At 38.4% G+C, this 17636-nt stretch overlaps 1 long non-coding RNA gene across 1 annotated transcript in view; it reads left to right on the top strand.

The window, feature by feature from the left end:
- The first annotated feature begins 3046 nt into the window (after positions 1-3046).
- Positions 3047-17636, top strand: part of LOC120873804 — an 86901-nt gene continuing 72311 nt past the window's right edge. Inside the window, exon 1 of the long non-coding RNA XR_005723533.1 lies at positions 3047-3177. This is a non-coding gene — a long non-coding RNA (uncharacterized LOC120873804). The remainder of the gene's footprint in view (positions 3178-17636) is intronic.

The raw sequence follows: 17636 nt of genomic DNA, 5'->3' as shown, positions 1-17636 counted from the left end.
TCCAGTAGTCATGTATGAATATGAGAGTTGGACTGTAAGAAAGCTGAGTGCCAAAGAATTGATACTTTTAAATTGTGGCACTGGAGAAGGATCTTAAGAGTCCCTTGGACTGCAAGATCAAACCAGTCATTCCTAAAGGAAATCAACCCTGAATATTCATTGGGAGGACTGCCTGATGCTGAAGCAGAAACTCCAATACTTTGGCCACCTCATGTGAAGTGCTGACTCATTGGAAAAATACCCTGATTCTGGGATAGATTTTGGGTAAAAGGAGAAGAGCAGGGCAGAGGATCAGATGGTTAGAAGGCATCACCATCATTCACTGGACAAGGGAGGTTTTTAAAGTGAAGGAGAAGGAAGCCTGGCATGCTGCAATCCATGGAATTGCAAAGAGTTGGACACCACTTAGCTACTGAACAACAATAACATTTTCACATCTATATTCTTGAAGAGACAAAACCCAAGGGAAAATAGTGTAAGGAATGAATTATGTGTAATGTAGTGGGCATACAAAGATTGTGATAAAGACAGACAACTTTTACATGGTCCTAATGGTATGCGACCAGAAGCAGGCAGTAAGGTTGTAGCAATGATTGGGTCTTCTCTAGCAGCAGTTATCAAACTTGATCATGCATCAAAATCACCTGGTGTGCTTACTAAAACACACATTTCTGGACCTACTCTCAGAGTTTTTGATTCAGGAGATCTGGGGTGGATCTTAAGTGTTTGCATTTTCCAGTTCCCAGATGATGCTGATGCTGTTAGTCTGGGTACCACACTGATAATCACGTCTTTATAGGCTGGATGAAGTACAAACTGGAATCAAGATTGCCAGCAGAAATATCAATAACCTCAGATATGCAGAGGACACCACTCTTATGGCAGAGAGCTAAGAGGAACTTAAGAGCCTCTTGATGAAAGTGAAAGAGAAGAGTGAAAAAGTTGGCTTAAAACTCAGCATTCAGAAAACTAAGATCATGGCATCTGGTTCCATTACATCATGGCAAATAGATAGGGAAACAATGGAAACAGTGACAGACTATATTTTGGGGGGCTCCCAAATCACTGCAGATGGTGACTGCAGCCATGAAATTAAAAGACATTCGCTCCTTGGAAGATAAGCTGTGACCAATCTAGACAGCATATTAAAAAGCAGAGACATTACTTTGCCAACAAAGGTCCGTCTAGTCAAGGCTATGGTTTTTCCAGTGACCATGTATGGATGTGAGAGTTGGACTGTATAGAAAACTGAGTGCCGAAGAACTGATGCTTTTGAACTGTGGTGTTGGAGAAGACTCTTGAGAGTCCCTTGGACTGCAAGGAGATCCAACCAGTCCATCCTAAAGGAAATAAGTCCTGAATATTCTCTGGAATGACTGATGCTGATGCTGAAACTCCAACACTTTGGCCACCTGATATGAAGAACTGACTCATTAGAAAATACCCTGATACCGGGAAAGATTGAAGGCAGGAGAAAGGGACTATGGAGGACGAGATGGTTGGATGACATCACTGACTCAATGGACATGAGTTTGAGCAAGCCATGGGAGTTGGTGATGGACAGGGAAGCCTGGCATGCAGAAATCCATGGTACATGACTGAGTGACTGTACAGAGCTGAACTGATAGGTTCTATATGAATATACTATCAGAATTATGTCAATTTTATTTTCTACTAATGATTTCAATAGAGTATAGGAAAATTGGTAATTAATTATTAATACTCAGTTACTAAACTTGAAGTTCAGAGGCTAATTTGATGCCCATGAACAACTGTAAGCCACATATAAATAATCGTTGGTGAGCAGCCTTTGTTTTCTTCTTAGCCTACAGCACTCAGTACTCCATTATATCCTCAGAAAAGCAGCTCAACTCTGCCATAATTAAACAATGTTGATTTTTATAAAATAATATTTGTCATACTTTCTGATTACAAAGTTAGTGCATGTTCACTGAAGCAAATTTGAGCAGAGAAGAAATATGAAAATAAATGTAATGTTATTATCAATACCCCTAGATAATCACTGATAATTTGTTGTGGCAATGGATGTAGAATTCTACTGAACATTTAATGGAGTAGTAGAAAAGAAAATTTAACTTGATTAACAACTTCAAACAATAATTCCTATTTGGCAATAGCCATTGTTCCCAACCCTTGCTTTCCATTTTGCCTGCCAGCTTTTGATTTTCAACTCTTTCAACTCCTCTCTCATAAGGTCTCTAATCCAGTTCCCATCCAACCACACTTAAGAAACTTTTTGCCTCTCTGTATTACCCTTTCTTTTTCTTATGCATAGCAGTTCTCCTCTGTCCCTGACCTTTATGCCCTGAACTCTCATACTCATGACATCTTCCTGAAAAAGATAATCTCTTTATTATAAGATCAACTGATTTTGAACCTTAATTACGGTTACAAAATGCCTTCAGAGAAGTACCTAGATTAGCACTTGATTGAATACCTGGGGAAAAGTATGCTTACCTCTGGGGCTAAGAATCTTGGGGGTAAAGGTCAGCTTAGAAGTCTTTCTACCACAGGTGCATTCTGATTTATCAGGGTTTCTCATTATACTGAAAGAGATCACTGGACTTTACTCAGATAGACATTTTATTTTAGTTCTCCACTAGAAATATAAATGTGTGCCAATGAGCATGAAATAAATTATCTTTATTTTCCTGGGACTTCCCAGTGGTCATGTACAGTTGTGAGAGCTGCACCACAAAGAAGGCAGAGAACCAAAGAATTGATGCCTTTGAACTTTGGTTCTGGAGAAGATTCCTGAAAGTCCCTTGGACAGCAAGATCAAACCAGTCAATCCTAAGGGAGATCAACTCTGATTATTCACTGGAAGGATCAATCATGAAGCTGAAGCTCCAGTATTTTGATCATCTGATGCAAACGGATGACTCATTGGAAAAGTCCCTGATGTTGGGAAATATCGAGGGCAGAAGGAGGATGGGCGTCAGAGGATGAAATGGCTGGATGGCATCTCCGATGCATTGAACATGAACTTGGGCAAACTCCAGGAGATAGTGAGGGACAGGGAGGCCTGATGTGCTGCAGTCCATGGGGGCTGCAGAGTCGGACACAACTGGGTGACTGAACAACAACAATTAGGTAGTAATCAAATTACAATTTAGTTTCCCCATGTGAACAAAGTGAATATTTTTGAGGCAGCTGGTGAGTTTGAGTTGAGCCCTGACTTAATTTTTCTTTATAACAGATTTATAATTTCATGAACTTTTGTTATGTGCTGAGATATTATATATAAAGTTTTATCTTTGCAATTAACAACTATGACCGTGTAGTGTATACTCTCTTGACTTACTTCAAGGAAACTAATCTACTGGATTGATCGATGCTTTCTCATTCTTCTGCGATGTATAGATTGTGGCCTATGACTCACTGAGTTCTTGCATCTTGTATGTGCTTTCTAGGACATCTAATGCATTTAAGTTTATTTGTATGCTTCCCAAGAGCCATCCCAGGTGGCACTAGTGGTAAAAAATCTGCCTGCCAATGCAGAAGATGCAACTGATGCAGGTTCGATCCCTGGGTTGGGAAGAGCACCTGGAGTAGGAAGTGGAAACCCGCTCTAGTATTCTTGCCTGGAAAATCCCATGGACAGAGGAGCCTGATGGGCTGCAGTCTACGGGGTAGCAAAAGAGTTGGACATGACTGAGCTTGCATCCACCACCAAGAGCCATGGTTTATCCTCAAACTTTTTCAGTGATTGTACTTACTGTTTTGCTCTTATTATTTAATTTACTATTTCACAAATGGATCAAATAGAAGTGTAAAGAGAAAGATAGTTTCTCCTTTAAAAATGGGTGACTCTTTGGGAAAGACTTGATAAAGGTACGTTGCTAAAAATGCAGTTTAACCGTGGATGACACAACTATAAAATAGTTGAGAAGAAAATCTTACAAATCTAGAAAATTGTTCATTCACATTGCTTTACCAGCAAATACAGTGTTCAAAATATTTAACCAGTGGGGGATTAGTAATAATCACTTAGAATAGTTGTTCTACTTATTATAAAGGATGTTCACAGCTTTTGAATACTCATTCAAGTTCAAAAAAAGCTGATCCTGGATCGTAAAAGTCATGAAAGGTATATTGTGAGTAGGCCCTTATTTTAAAATAAGAAGGAAAAAACTTTGGTACTACATCAAAGGGGCGGCAATTGGCAATCACATATACATTTTTTTATGTTTAAAGTTGAAATGTTTACAGTATTTGGATAGATACGAATTATGTTTGTGAGTCCTTAGTTTAAAACGACTTTTTAATTAAAACACCTGGACTAGCCCTAGTTTTCCTAGTAAGAATGTTCTTTTCTGTGTGGTATTGTTCTAGATTATTCCATTTTACCATAAGGATGGGATATTTTATAAAAAATAAGTATTTCAAGAGAAAAGTGATGTGATAAAAAAAAATTGGTCTGTATTTTCAGGCCAATCTCTCTCGTAAGCGCTCAGATTTCTTATGAAGTGGCACAGAAATAAAAGGGAGGTATTGGACCTCTGTCTCACATGAGTTTAAGACTTAGCTCACTGAGCTTTGGTAATGAGTACAGAGGAACAGTGTTGGTGCTGATTTCCCTCTGCCGTGTCTTTTGTCTTTCTCAGTTTTGCCTAATTCATTTGAAGTTGTTTACTTTGTGCACGACAGAGGCAGAGACTGATGGCAACAGTTTAAAATTCTCTCTTATCTATTTGAAATTTCTTGTTAGCATTCTTACCTGGTTTCTATTGGTGTATGAAAACAGAAAAGAATCAGATACAAACAGAGCATTAAACAGTGCCTTCTGCCTCCCAGGTTCATTTAATACTCTCTCCTGCACCCGAGTTAATAATTCACACTCTGCAGAACCCCAGCACGTCTCTATTAGACTTGATGTCCTTTATTAATGTGACAGCACACATCCAGTACAGAGCCATGGTGTCGGGGATAGTGGGAAGGGCAGGGGTATGTGCTAAGAGTGTCCCTCTAGATAGCTTGCCCATGCAAAACCAGGTCTCAATAAAGCTAAATTCTATTAAATCGTGTTTATCTTAAACGGGCCTCACTAGAGAATTCCAAACAAAACTGGAGAATTGCAGAGAAATTGTTATGTCTTAAATAAACAGTTCTCCCTTTCCAGAAGGGAATGGAAGCAAATTTTTTTTTTTTTAATTTCTGCTTATCATCACTCCTTCTCAGCTGGCCATTAACAAAGGAGCTGACTACATATTGTAAAAGGAATAGTATACGAATGGGATTAATCGGCTTGGGGCCTTCCAGGTCAGGCAAGAGGCAATCTGATGTTTTATTTAAATGTTTTTATAAAAGGAGTATAAGAAGAACTTGGAGAGTGTAATGTATTATAGAGTTTGAAGTGGTAAAATAAGGAGAAAGAAGGCCATATCTAAGAGAAAGCCCAGAGCTTTTTTTTTAAAAAAAAAACAAAACTCATTTTGTGTTTCTGATTTTTTATATATTTTATAATAAATCACCTTCAAAGCTTGTCTTGAGAACCGTAAATCTGGAAAAACAGGTAAATCTCAGTAAATATGTTTGAGCTATATTTTTAGATGTGAAAACTGTTACACAAACCAAAATTTTATTTGTGTACACAGAGTCAGGTTGATTATCTGGCTTGTTCACATACAAAGTTGTCCTCACAAAGGGAAAAATAATGTAGAATTCGTGACAAAAGTTGTCAGAATTATTTTTAAGGAGCTGTTAACAAATTATCAGCCCTTATGGTATAACCAGCTTTGCTAAATATTAGCAGAATTTGCTCTAAAAAAATTTGTGCATATCCTACAACCCTAAGAATTGTGGACATAATGGTAATTTGGAAGTAAGATTTGCAAGAAAACATCAACTCTTATTAAGGAAAGTAAAAGAAAAAAAGAAGAGAGCATTCTTTGTGAAAACTATATCTTAGCTGAGAGAATAACATGGGGAAACCAAACCAAATTGGATAAAACAAGCTTTGCCTGTGGAAATTAAGAAATCCATTACAGGATTAGGGAATGGGCTTATTAAAAAAATCTCTAAAATTATTTATTTTTAAGCTGAAGTTTACCTAACATTGAATAAAGGAGATGATGGAAGAGAATATAGAAAAAATCTTTTTTTTTGGTAACAGGGGCTATCAAGCTAATGATTTCAGCAAGAGATCAAATTTGGTAATCATAACTGTGTTAAAACAGTCCCCTGTTTGCTCCCGTATTCTTTGTGTAATGCAATCTTTGTATTTCAGATACTGATAGTGTGGCATAATCTAGGAATGAGAGGGACATGGCAATTTTCATGTATCTCCTATGCTAGAAAATAGTACACAATTAAGAGAACAAACTCACTAAGCACAACATTGTAAAGCAACTATACTCCAATAAAAATTAATTAAAAAAGAAAAAAGGAAACAAACTCAATATAAAAACAGCAGTAGATTGTAGTTGTGAGCTTCCTTAGAATAGTTAGGAAAGTGTGAGTTAAGTTTTGATGTTATATGCCTTTTGGGAAAATTAGTAGCAGCAATTATTATTATTTGTATTATAAATGATGATCTGTTAAGCGACATAATTATCCATGACCTTGGCACTTAAAACAAATCATTATTAAATCAACTAAATGTATTTTTTGTTTACCAATCTGCTTAACAGTGAAAAGTAAGTATGTGTTGGTTGCTTAGTCATGCCTGACTGTTTGGGACACCATGGACTGCAGCCCACCAGGCTCCTGTGTCCATGAGATTTTCCAGTGAAAACTTAACAGTGAAGTGATTGTTAATATTTATTTGGTAGCTTACTGTTTGCCAGTCATTTTCTATTGCTATGTATGTATTGTTATAAAATCACCCCCATTTTACAGATAAAGAAAATGAGCCCTTGAAAGATGAAGCAAGTTTCCCAACTAGAGCTTAAGTTTCATTCTAGAGCTTGTCTAACCAGTGCTTTATTCTAATTTTTGAAGTATATGATAGTTTAAATATTATCATAAATTTGTGACATGTAGAATTACCTAAAATAAGCAGAAATGTGAAACTGTATAATGAATCTTATATTCATTTCTTTAATTTATAAACAGTTTGCAGTTCGAATCATGACTGTATCACTAATTACTGAACTTGGGCAACTTTTTCCTCCAGGAGCATCAGTGTACTCATTTACAATATGGAAAAACACAATGACTTTCTCTATATGTAATTTTAAGACATGTGAGGAAATGATAGATAAGGGATTAATTATATGCTTGGCATATAATAGGTACTCGGAAACTAATAGTTACTGTCTTTAGTATGTTAAATGGTTGTTTACTATCTACTGTAAGTAAAAGTCATGTCTGGTGTTTTCTCTGTGGGATATAAACAATAACATCCTGGAACTGTCTCATACATACTCTCAGGGATAACTGTTAAAACTTCAAGAATGAGTTGGTAAGCACAGCCATCTTTGAAATCAGTCATGAAGAGAGGATTTATATCATGGAAATTACACATGATACCATCAGGGCTTTCTTTCTGCAGAGAGCCAGCTGTTAATGTCTGAGCTGAATTTTAAAGGGTAAAATGTTGAGAGTGGAACTGAGGGAGAGGTAGTGTTGGTTATGCCTAGATATAATCCAGTTGGACATAAGAACACTACAGGCATAAATATAAGCAAAACATAGCCCTAGGCTTACTTGTGTGTGTGTGTGTTAAATTGCTTCAGTAGTGTCTGACTCTTTGTGACCCCGTGGACTATAGCCTGCCAGGCTCCTCAGTCCATGGGGTTCTCAAGGCAAAAATACTGGAGTGGCTTGCCATGCCCTTCTTCAGGGGATCTTCCTGACCCCGGGATCAAACCCACATCTCAGTTCAGTTCAGTCGCTCAGTCGTGTCCGACTCTTTGCGACCTCATGATTGCAGCACGCCAGGCCTCCCTGTCCATCACTAACTCCCGGAGTTCACTCACACTCGCATCCATCGAGTCAGTGATGCCATCCAGGTCTCCTGCATTAGCAGGCGGGTTCATCATGAGTGCTACCTGAGAAAACCTACTTATATATAGATGATATCTTTATTTCTTTGTTGGTTTAACTTTTATCTACTCTCCTTTGCTCAAAACAAGCTATGCAATGTCTCCCCAGTACACCCATATTAAAACCAATGTTTTCAATGGCCTACAGGTCCCTCAAAATGCATTCTCTCATCCATCTCTAAGATCTCATGTCCTAAGAATGTGTGCTAAGTCACTTCAGTCGTGTACAGCTCTGTAGACTGGCAGGCTTCCCTGTCCATGGGATTCTCCAAGCAAGAATACTGGAGTGGGTTGCAGTGCCCTCCTCCAGGGGATCTTCCTGACCCAGGCATCAAACCTGTGTCCTTTAAGTCTCCTGCGCTGGAAGACAGGCTCTTTGCCACCAGTGCCACCTGGGAAGTCTCCTTTCATGTGTTTATTCACTGTCTTATCAGAGACACCTACACACACACACACACACATGCAGTGCAGGACAAGAGTTTTGATGGTTTTGACGACTTTTAACCCCAAACCAGAAGATCTGAGATTGCCCTATCCTGTCCTTTAAATAACCTCTCATCAAGGGAGCTATACACAAAAGTGAGAATGAAAGTACGGAGTATTGCTGAAACTGATTTAAAGCATGTAGATTAACCTCAGACCTCAGCCTCCTTTCTGTAAATCCACATACAAATCCAAGCATTTTACCTTTTGTGTCCAAGCTAGACGGTAGGAGCTTGAAGCATGAACAAGCAGAGAGAGAAGAGAAAGAGAACACTCAAAACTATGTAGTCAATCTTCAAGATAGCCTTATTGATCCCTGACTCCTAAGATTCATAGCCTTGTCTACTTCCTTCCTACATTGTGCCAAGTTTGGTTTGTGTGACCAATAAATATAGCAGAAGTGATGGTAAGGCACTTTCAAGATTAAGTTATAAAAGATACTGCAGCTTCCATCTTGGCCACACTGTGTCTTAGATCACTTACTTTGGAGAATCCAGGTGTTATTGAATAGGCCTGTGGAGAGTTACATAATAAGGAACTGAGGCCTCCTGGTAACAGCCACATGAGGGAGCTTGGAAGCAGATACCCCAAGGCTTCAGATGACTGAAGTTCTGTCCTGCTTCTTGACTGCAACCTCATGAGGGGCTCTGAGCCATAAACTGTCTCCAAAGCTGCAGCCAGACTCTTGGCTCCCAGAATCTGTATGAGATATAAATATTTGTTGTTTTAAGCTGTCAAGTTTTGGGGAGATTTGTTCCATAGTGATATATATCTAATGAAGGCATCATCTTCATATCAACAACAGGAAGAGGTAGAAAAAAAAAGGACTTGCTTGAGTGGCCCAGTGAATGTTCTGAATTTTACCATTTCTTTCTATTGCAGATACTATTAAGTGAGGGAATGTAGACACAGGAGATATTTTCTTCCTTCCTTCCTCTCTCTCTCTATATATATATGGTGTGTGTATATAATACATATATAATATGTATTATATATACATATTTTTAAATTCACTTTAGGAACCATGGACTATAATACCTTAGAGGTGAGGGTCATTCCTCCCATCTTTTGCAAAATATGTTGAATAGTTTAGACATAGTTTTGAAAAAATGAGGTCTTTAAATATCTTTTGAATAAATGTGGAATGAATGAAACTGTCAATTTAGTGTTTACTTAATTTTTTAGTTATACCGAAGACTGAGGGAGGTGCCTAAAATTAGAGACTTCTTCTTGACCTGTTTTATGTAAAAGGACTGATGCTGCTGCTGCTGCTGCTAAATCTCTTCAGTCGTGTCCAACTCTGTGCGACCCCATAGACAGCAGCCCACCAAGCTCCTCTGTCCATAGGATTTTCCAGGCAAAAGTACTGGAGTTGGGTGCTGTTGCCTTCTCCAACGCATGAAAATGAAAAGTCAAAGTGAAGTCGCTCAGTCGTGTTCGACTCTTAGCGACCTCATGGACTGCAGCCCACCAGGCTCCTCCGTCCATGAAATTTTCCAGGCAAGAGTACTGGAGTGGGGTGCCATTGCCTTCTCCAATGTTAAAGGACTACATTCTTATAAATAAAAAGGCTAGGCAATTAAAGTAGACATATCACCACAAAAGTCCACTGCCAGTTACCAAAAGTAGCAGAGGGTAGTATAAGCACAGATCATAGAAAACATCAGATAATCTGCCTGGGAGGGTCTTTCCTGCTGGATCTGCAGCTGAGTCTCTAAGTAAAAAAAATCAAACACTGTGAGAGTCAGAGCACTAGAAAATAGTGTCTAAGAGATATCTAAAGTGATATGGCTGCTTTTGTTTACTTTTGATGGCTTCTCCCCGACCCACTTTGCATCACTGAGTGGGCAACAGTGAGACTGCATCTGTGCATGCTTAGTCGCTCAGTCTGTCTTACTCTTTGTGACCCCATGGACTGTAGCTCGCAGGCTCCTCTGTCCATGCGATTCTCCAGGCAAGAAACCTGGAGTGAGTTGCCATTTCCTCCTCCAGGGGATCTTGAGTTTACATCCCCTGTGTCTCCTGCATTGCAGGCAGATTCTTTACCACTAGCGCCACCTGGGAAACCCCTACAGTGAGATTGCTGGAAATTAACATATTCCTGATTTAGCAGATACCAGAAATCTCAATGGAAAAGGGAAAAGAAATTCTATAGAGAAAATAAAGTGAAGAAAATTAGAATATTGGACTGGAGAATGTTGCAGACAGAAAAAGCAATGAACTTTTTGATTTTAAAATGTCTATCATCCTCAAGAATTTACCTATAATCTACAATTGATCCCAGTCTCAATAAATTTGATAGCATTCATTTAATGTGCAAATTTTTTACTTCTATTTTATTCCTCATTAGGGATTTAAATGTGAAGAAGGCAGAAAAAGTACAAGCATAGTGATGACAGAGAAATAAGTGGGAAAGAGCTACTGAGTTTATGTTTGATAGACTCCATTCTATTATTTCATTAATACAGTATTGTAAAGTAAAATAAAGTAAAAATAAAATTAAAAAAAAAGACAAAATTTAAAAAAAAATTTTTTTAATTAATTAATTAATTTATTTTTTATTTTACTTTACAATTCTGTATTGGTTTTGCCATACATTGACATGAATCCACCATGGGTGTACATGCGTTCCCAAACATGATCCCCCCTCCCACCCCCGTCCCCACCACATCTCTCTGCGTCATCCTCATGTACCAGCCCCAAGCGTGCCGTATCCTGCATTGGACATAGACTGGAAATTCGATTCTTACATGATATTATACATGTTTCAATGCCATTCTCCCAAATCATCTCACCCTCTCCCTCTCCCTCTGAGTCCCAAAGTCCGTTATACACATCTGTGTCTTTTTTGCTGTCCTGCATACAGGGTCATCATTGCCATCTTTCTAAATTCCATATATATGTGTTAGTATACTGTATTGGTGTTTTTCTTTCTGGCTTACTTCACTCTGTATAATTGGCTCCAGTTTCATCCATCTCATCAGAACTGATTCAAATGTATTCTTTTTAATGGCTGAGTAATACTCCATTGTGTATATGTACCACAGCTTTCTTATCCATTCATCTGCTGATGGACATCTAGGTTGTTTCCATGTCCTGGCTATTATAAACAGTGCTGTGATGAACATTGGAGTACATGTGTCTCTTTCAATTCTGGTTTCCTCAGTGTGTATGCCCAGCAGTGGGATTGCTGAAATTTTCCTTAATTTTATTATTCAGACTTCTTGGAATTAAAATATTTTTCCTATGTCTTTCAATCAGTTTAAATTGTGCCTCAATGTGGAATATGAAGCAACATGAAGACAGAGGAGTTTGCACTCCGAACCAAATTCTTCCTCAGATAAGCCACATTCTCGGGACTAAGACCCCCATTTTTGACAGCCTATATTTTGATGGCAATAATATCTTCTGTCTCAGAGCACCAATTCTCATAAATTGGTATAAAATTATCCATTTATGCTGAGTCTTCCAAGTGACTACTATTCCTTGTAGCTGTCTGTTATATTTGACAGCAGTGGTTATTGCCATCTTTTGCAAATAGCAGTTGTAAGGCATGTCAAAACCTAGGGTCAGTTTAATGAAGATTTTCCTATCTTGGGCATTTCTTCTCTGTATTCCTGGGTATTATAATATGGGAGAGTTAAATATAGTGTTTATTATAGTCCCTTGAAATGCTGACACCATATTTTATAGGACATTGACCATTACAAAGGATACAGTGGTCAGGTTTTGTTTGAACCTATCTGATCACATGGACCACAGCCTTGTCTAACTCCATGAAACTATGAGCCATGCCTTGTAGGGCCACCCAATACAGACAGGTCATGGTGGAGAGTTCTGACAAACGTGGTCCACTGGAGAAGGGAATGGCAAACCACTTCAGTATTCTTGCCTTGAGAACCGCATAAACAGTATGAAAAGGCAAAAAGATAGGACACCGAGAGATGAACTCTCTAAGTTGGGAGGTGCCCAATATGCTACTGGCGATCAGTGGAGAAATAATTCCAGAAAGAATGAAGAGACAGAGCCAAAGCAAAAACAACAGCCAGTTGTGGATGTGACTGGTGATGGAAGTAAAGTCTGACGCAGTAAAGAGCAATATTGCATAGGAACCTGGAATGTTAGGTCCATGAATCAAGGCAATTGGAGGTGGTCAAACAGGAGATGGCAAGAGTGAACCTGGCATTTTAGGAATCAGTGAACTAAAATGGACTAGAATGGGGGAATTTAACTCAGATGACCATTATATCTACTTGTGTGGGCAGGAATTCCTTAGAAGAAATGGAGTAGCCCTCATGGAGTAGTCAACAAAAGAACCTGAAATGCAGTACTTGGATGCAATCTCAAATGACAGAATGATCTCTGTTTGTTTCCAAGGCAAACCATTCAATATCACAGTAATCCAAGTCTATGCCCTGACCAGTAATGCTGAAGAAATTGAACGGTTCTATGGATGGCATCACTGACTCGATGGATGTGAATCTGAGTGAACTCTGGGAGTTGGTGATGGACAGGGAGGCCTGGTGTGCTGCGATTCATGGGGTCACAAAGAGTTGGAAATGACTGAGTGACTGAACTGACTGATGAAGACCTACAAGACCTTCTAAAACTAACATCCAGAAAAGATGTCCTTTACATTATAGGGACTGGAATACAAAAATAGGAAGTCAAGAAACACCTGGAGTAACAGGAAAATTTGGCCTTGAAGTACAGAATGAAGCAGGGCAAAGGCTAATAGAATTTTGCCAAGAGAATGCACTGGTCTTAGCCAATACCTTCTTCCAAAACAAGAGAAGACTGTACACATGGACATCACCAGATGGTCGACACTGAAATCAGATTGATTATATTCTTTGCAGCCAAAGATGGAGAAGCTCTATACAGTAAAAATAAGACCAGGAGCTGACTGTGGCTCAGATCATGAACTCCTTGATGCCAAATTCAGACTGAAATTGAAGAAAGTAGGGAAAACCACTGGACCATTCAGGTATAACCTAAATCAGATCCCTTACCATTATACAGTGGAAGTGAGAAATAGATTCAAGGGATTAGATTTGATAGAGTGCCTGAAGAAATATGGACACAGGTTCGTGATATTGTACAAGAGGCAGTGATCAAAACCATCCCAAGAAAAAGAAATGCAAAAAGGCAAAATGGTTATCTGAGGAGGCCTTACAAATAGCTGTGTAAAGAAGAGAAGTGAAAGGCAAAGAACAGGAAAGATATACCGATTTGAATGCAGAGTTCAAAAGAATAGCAAGGAAAGATAAAGTCTTTCTCAGTGATCAATGCAAAGAAATAGAGGAAAACAGTAGAATGGGAAAGACTAGAGATCTCTTCAAGAAAATTAGAGGTACCAAAGGAATATTTCATGCAAAGCTAGGAATGATAAAGGACAGAAATGGTATGGACCTAACAGAAGCAGAAGATATTAAGAAGAGGTGGCAAGAATATACATAAGAACTGTACAAAAAAGATCTTCATGATGCAGATAATCACAATGGTGTGATCACTCACCTAGAGCCAGACATCCTGGAATGTGAAGTCAAGTGTGTCTTAGGAAGCATCGCTTTAAACAAAGCTAGTGGAGGTAATGGAATTCCAGTTGAGCTATTTCAAATCCTAAAAGATGATGCTGTGGAAGTGTTGCACTCAATATGCCCACAAATTTGGAAAATTCAGCAGTGGCCACAGGACTGGAAAAGGTCAGTTTTCATTCCAATCCCAAAGAAAGGAAATGCCAAAGAATGCTCAAATTACTGCACAATTGGACTCATCTCACATGCTAAAACAATGCTTAAAATTCTCCAAGCCAGGATTCAAAGTACATGAACTGTGAACTTCCAGATGTTCAAGCTGGATTTAGAAAAGGCAGAGGAACCAGAGATCAAATTGCCAACATCTGCTGGATCAGGGAAAAAGCAAGAGAGTTCCAGAAAAGCATCTATTTCTGCTTTATTGACTATGCCAAAGCCTTTGATTGTGTGGATCACAACAAACTGTGGAAAATTCTGAAAGAGATGGGAATACCAGACCACCTAACCTGCCTCCTGAGAAATCTGTATGCAGGTCAGGAAGCAACAGTTAGAACTGGACATGGAACAAAAGACTGGTTCTAAATCAGGAAAGGAGTCAAGGCTGTATATTGTCACCCTGCTAATTTAACTTATCTGCAGAGTACATCATGAGAAATGCTGGACTAGATGAAGCACAAACTGGAATCTAGATTGCCAGGAGAAATATCAATATCCTACGATATGCAGATGATACCACACTCATGGCAGAAAATGAAGAAGAACTAAAAAGCCTCTTGATGAAAGTGAATGAAGAGTGTGAAAAACTTAGCTTAAAACTCAACATTCAGAAAACAAAATCATGGCATCGGGTCCCATCACTTCATGGAAAATAGATGGGGAAACAGTGGAAACAGTGACAGACTTTATTTTTTCTGGCTCCAAAGTCATGGCAGATGGTGACTGCAGCCATGAAATTAAAAGACACTCCTTGGAAGAAAAGTTATGACCAACCTAGACAGCATGTTAAAAAACAGAGACATTACTTTGCCAACAAAGGTCTGTCTAGTCAAGGCTGTGGTTTTTCCAATAGTCATGTATGGATGTGAGAGTTGGACTATAAAGAAAGCTGAGCGCTGAAGAATTGATGCTTTTGAACTGTGGTGTTGGAGAAGAGTCCTGAGACTCCCTTGGTCATCAAGGAGATCCAACCAGTCCATCCTAAAGAAAATCAGTCCTGAATATTCATTGGAAGGACTGATGCTGAAGCTGAAACTCCAATACTTTGGCCACCTGATATGAAGAACTGACTCATTTGAAAAGACCCTGATCTTGGGAATGATTGAAGGCAGAAGGAGAAGGGAATGACAGATGATGAGATGGTTGGTGGCATCACTGACACAATGGACATGAATTTGAGTAAGCTCCAGGAGTTGGTGATGGTCAGGGAAGCCTGGCATGCTGCAGTTCATGGGGTTGCAAAGATTCAGACACAATTGTGTGACTGAACTTAACTGAACCAGATAGTCTTGCTCCATCGTCCAACAGCACTCAGATATCATGAAATTACTGTAACATTGATCATATTGTCAGAGAAGAGATAGGGCACACCTCAAATCAATATAACTGAAAACATTTTAGAACAGATTTTCAAAGAATAGCACCATTTCTTGATTAATCCGAGTTGGTAGTTCACTTTCAGGATTGTCAGTGTATCCAGGTTGACCTTGGCAGACCCAGGCTGTCAGGCTCTTCCTAAGTAGATATCGGCTCTAACTTTGACTGTTTTAATGTTGCCTCATGACCTGGATAAAAGTTTGCTTCTCAAGTTAAGCTTGAGTCCTACAGGTAGCTCTACTGCTTGATACTGAGGCTGTGATGGATTTTGGGGGAAGAGAGGGTACCCACGTTGACTTATTCTGGGATTTGAGTCCTGTTGCTGAACATCAGCTCTGGTCCCTTCAGGGAGATACTCCACCAGTCTGAACTACTGCCAGAGTGTCTTGGCAGTAAGTGATTTCAACAGAGAGACATTTGTTACTCAGAACCTAAAGAACTGTCTTGTCCTTTACTGATCGAATATTAGGGGTTTACCCTCTTTCTATCTTGGAAAGCCAAAAAGCTCTACAATGTTTTATCTTTCTGTAAACTTCACCAAAGCCCCATTTTTGTCAGTTCAATCTGGTAGGAATATTTACCAAAAAAATTCAGAGTAAAAGGATATGATTTTATAAGTCACATAATCTTTTTAAATCAATTTTGAGGCAACAGATATTGTTGCCTATCAAAACACATTTTTGGTTGTCTTTTGGGAAAAAAAAAAAAACAGACCAGTCATCATAAACATTGCCACCTATATGGCTTCAGAGATACTATTTAGAAATCACTAAATAAATACATTACCATGTCATGTAATTTGGCTCATTTCTTATTGCAGAAGTTTGTCTACACTAATGGTGTTTAATTTGTGGCTTGTGAGTTTTAGACATACTGCAAACAACCAACTGGGGCTGCTGTAGAGGAGGGTAGTATTAATGAGTTAAGTTTTTTTACTACATTTGTTTGCATATCCATTCTGACTTCCATCTCCTTTCTTCAATCCAAACACCTACACTTTTATACAAGATTTCTGTAAGCTTTTATTAAATAAAAGATTCCTGGTATTAAACACACATTCAAATTGTAGTCCCAGAGGACTTATAAGGATACTGAATCACATGCAAATACTATGTGTTTATCAAGATTAATTCTACTTAACTCTTCCATTGAATGGAAAGAGAAATGCATTACACACATATATACACACACACACTGCAACCACACACACTCTTTTCACTCCTGTAAAGTGCACAACAGTGCCTGCAAATAAGAGACCTAAGAACCTTATAAGTCTCTATATTTTAAAACTTACTTCTTTGTGACCAAAAGGAAACATTTCAAAATATTTGGGAATTGCACACATATAAAATTCACTTCTTTACCATAGTATTCTTTCATTTGTACCATTTTATTTTAAAATATGCTTTCTTCATCTTTTAAAATTTTGTAGCAGTTAAATAATGTCTTAAAATAGAAGCTATGGGAATGTATAACAAAATTGCTATTCCTTTTTCCCATTTCCACTGCTTCAATAAAATGAGAGGAATGCTGGTAATTGCAATAATCTGATTGGGAATTGAAATGCAAAGAAAATCAGAAAATTCTAAATTGTGGTTCCCAGAGCAGCTATAAAAAGACACTCAACATGACTGCATATTTATATTAAGATATAAAACTTAACAACTTCCCCAGTTATACAAATGCTATATAAAAACAAAGGGGTGGAATTATGGTTGCTATGGGAATCACAACTCTGAACCTACTGACTTTTGGAAGTTTAAATATACTGACATAGAATTTCACACTGAATATTGCATAGGTACAGGAACATGCACGGGATTAGAGGCAAACATGTGGCAAATGACATGAAAGGCAATAATGAAAGAAAATGTCACTGTAGTGCCTAAATGTCTCCTATTTATGGATCAGTCCCTCTCATGTCGATAATACATTGACTCTAAAAACAGGGCAAAGTATCTCTAGGTTATGCTTTGTGAAGTGATGGTATATAATGCTTATCTTTCCCTTTTAG

The sequence above is a fragment of the Oryx dammah genome, unplaced genomic scaffold (assembly GCF_014754425.2).
Source record: "Oryx dammah isolate SB20612 unplaced genomic scaffold, SCBI_Odam_1.1 HiC_scaffold_1, whole genome shotgun sequence".
NCBI lineage: Eukaryota > Metazoa > Chordata > Mammalia > Artiodactyla > Bovidae > Oryx > Oryx dammah.
This window is presented reverse-complemented; position numbering and strand designations above follow the sequence as displayed.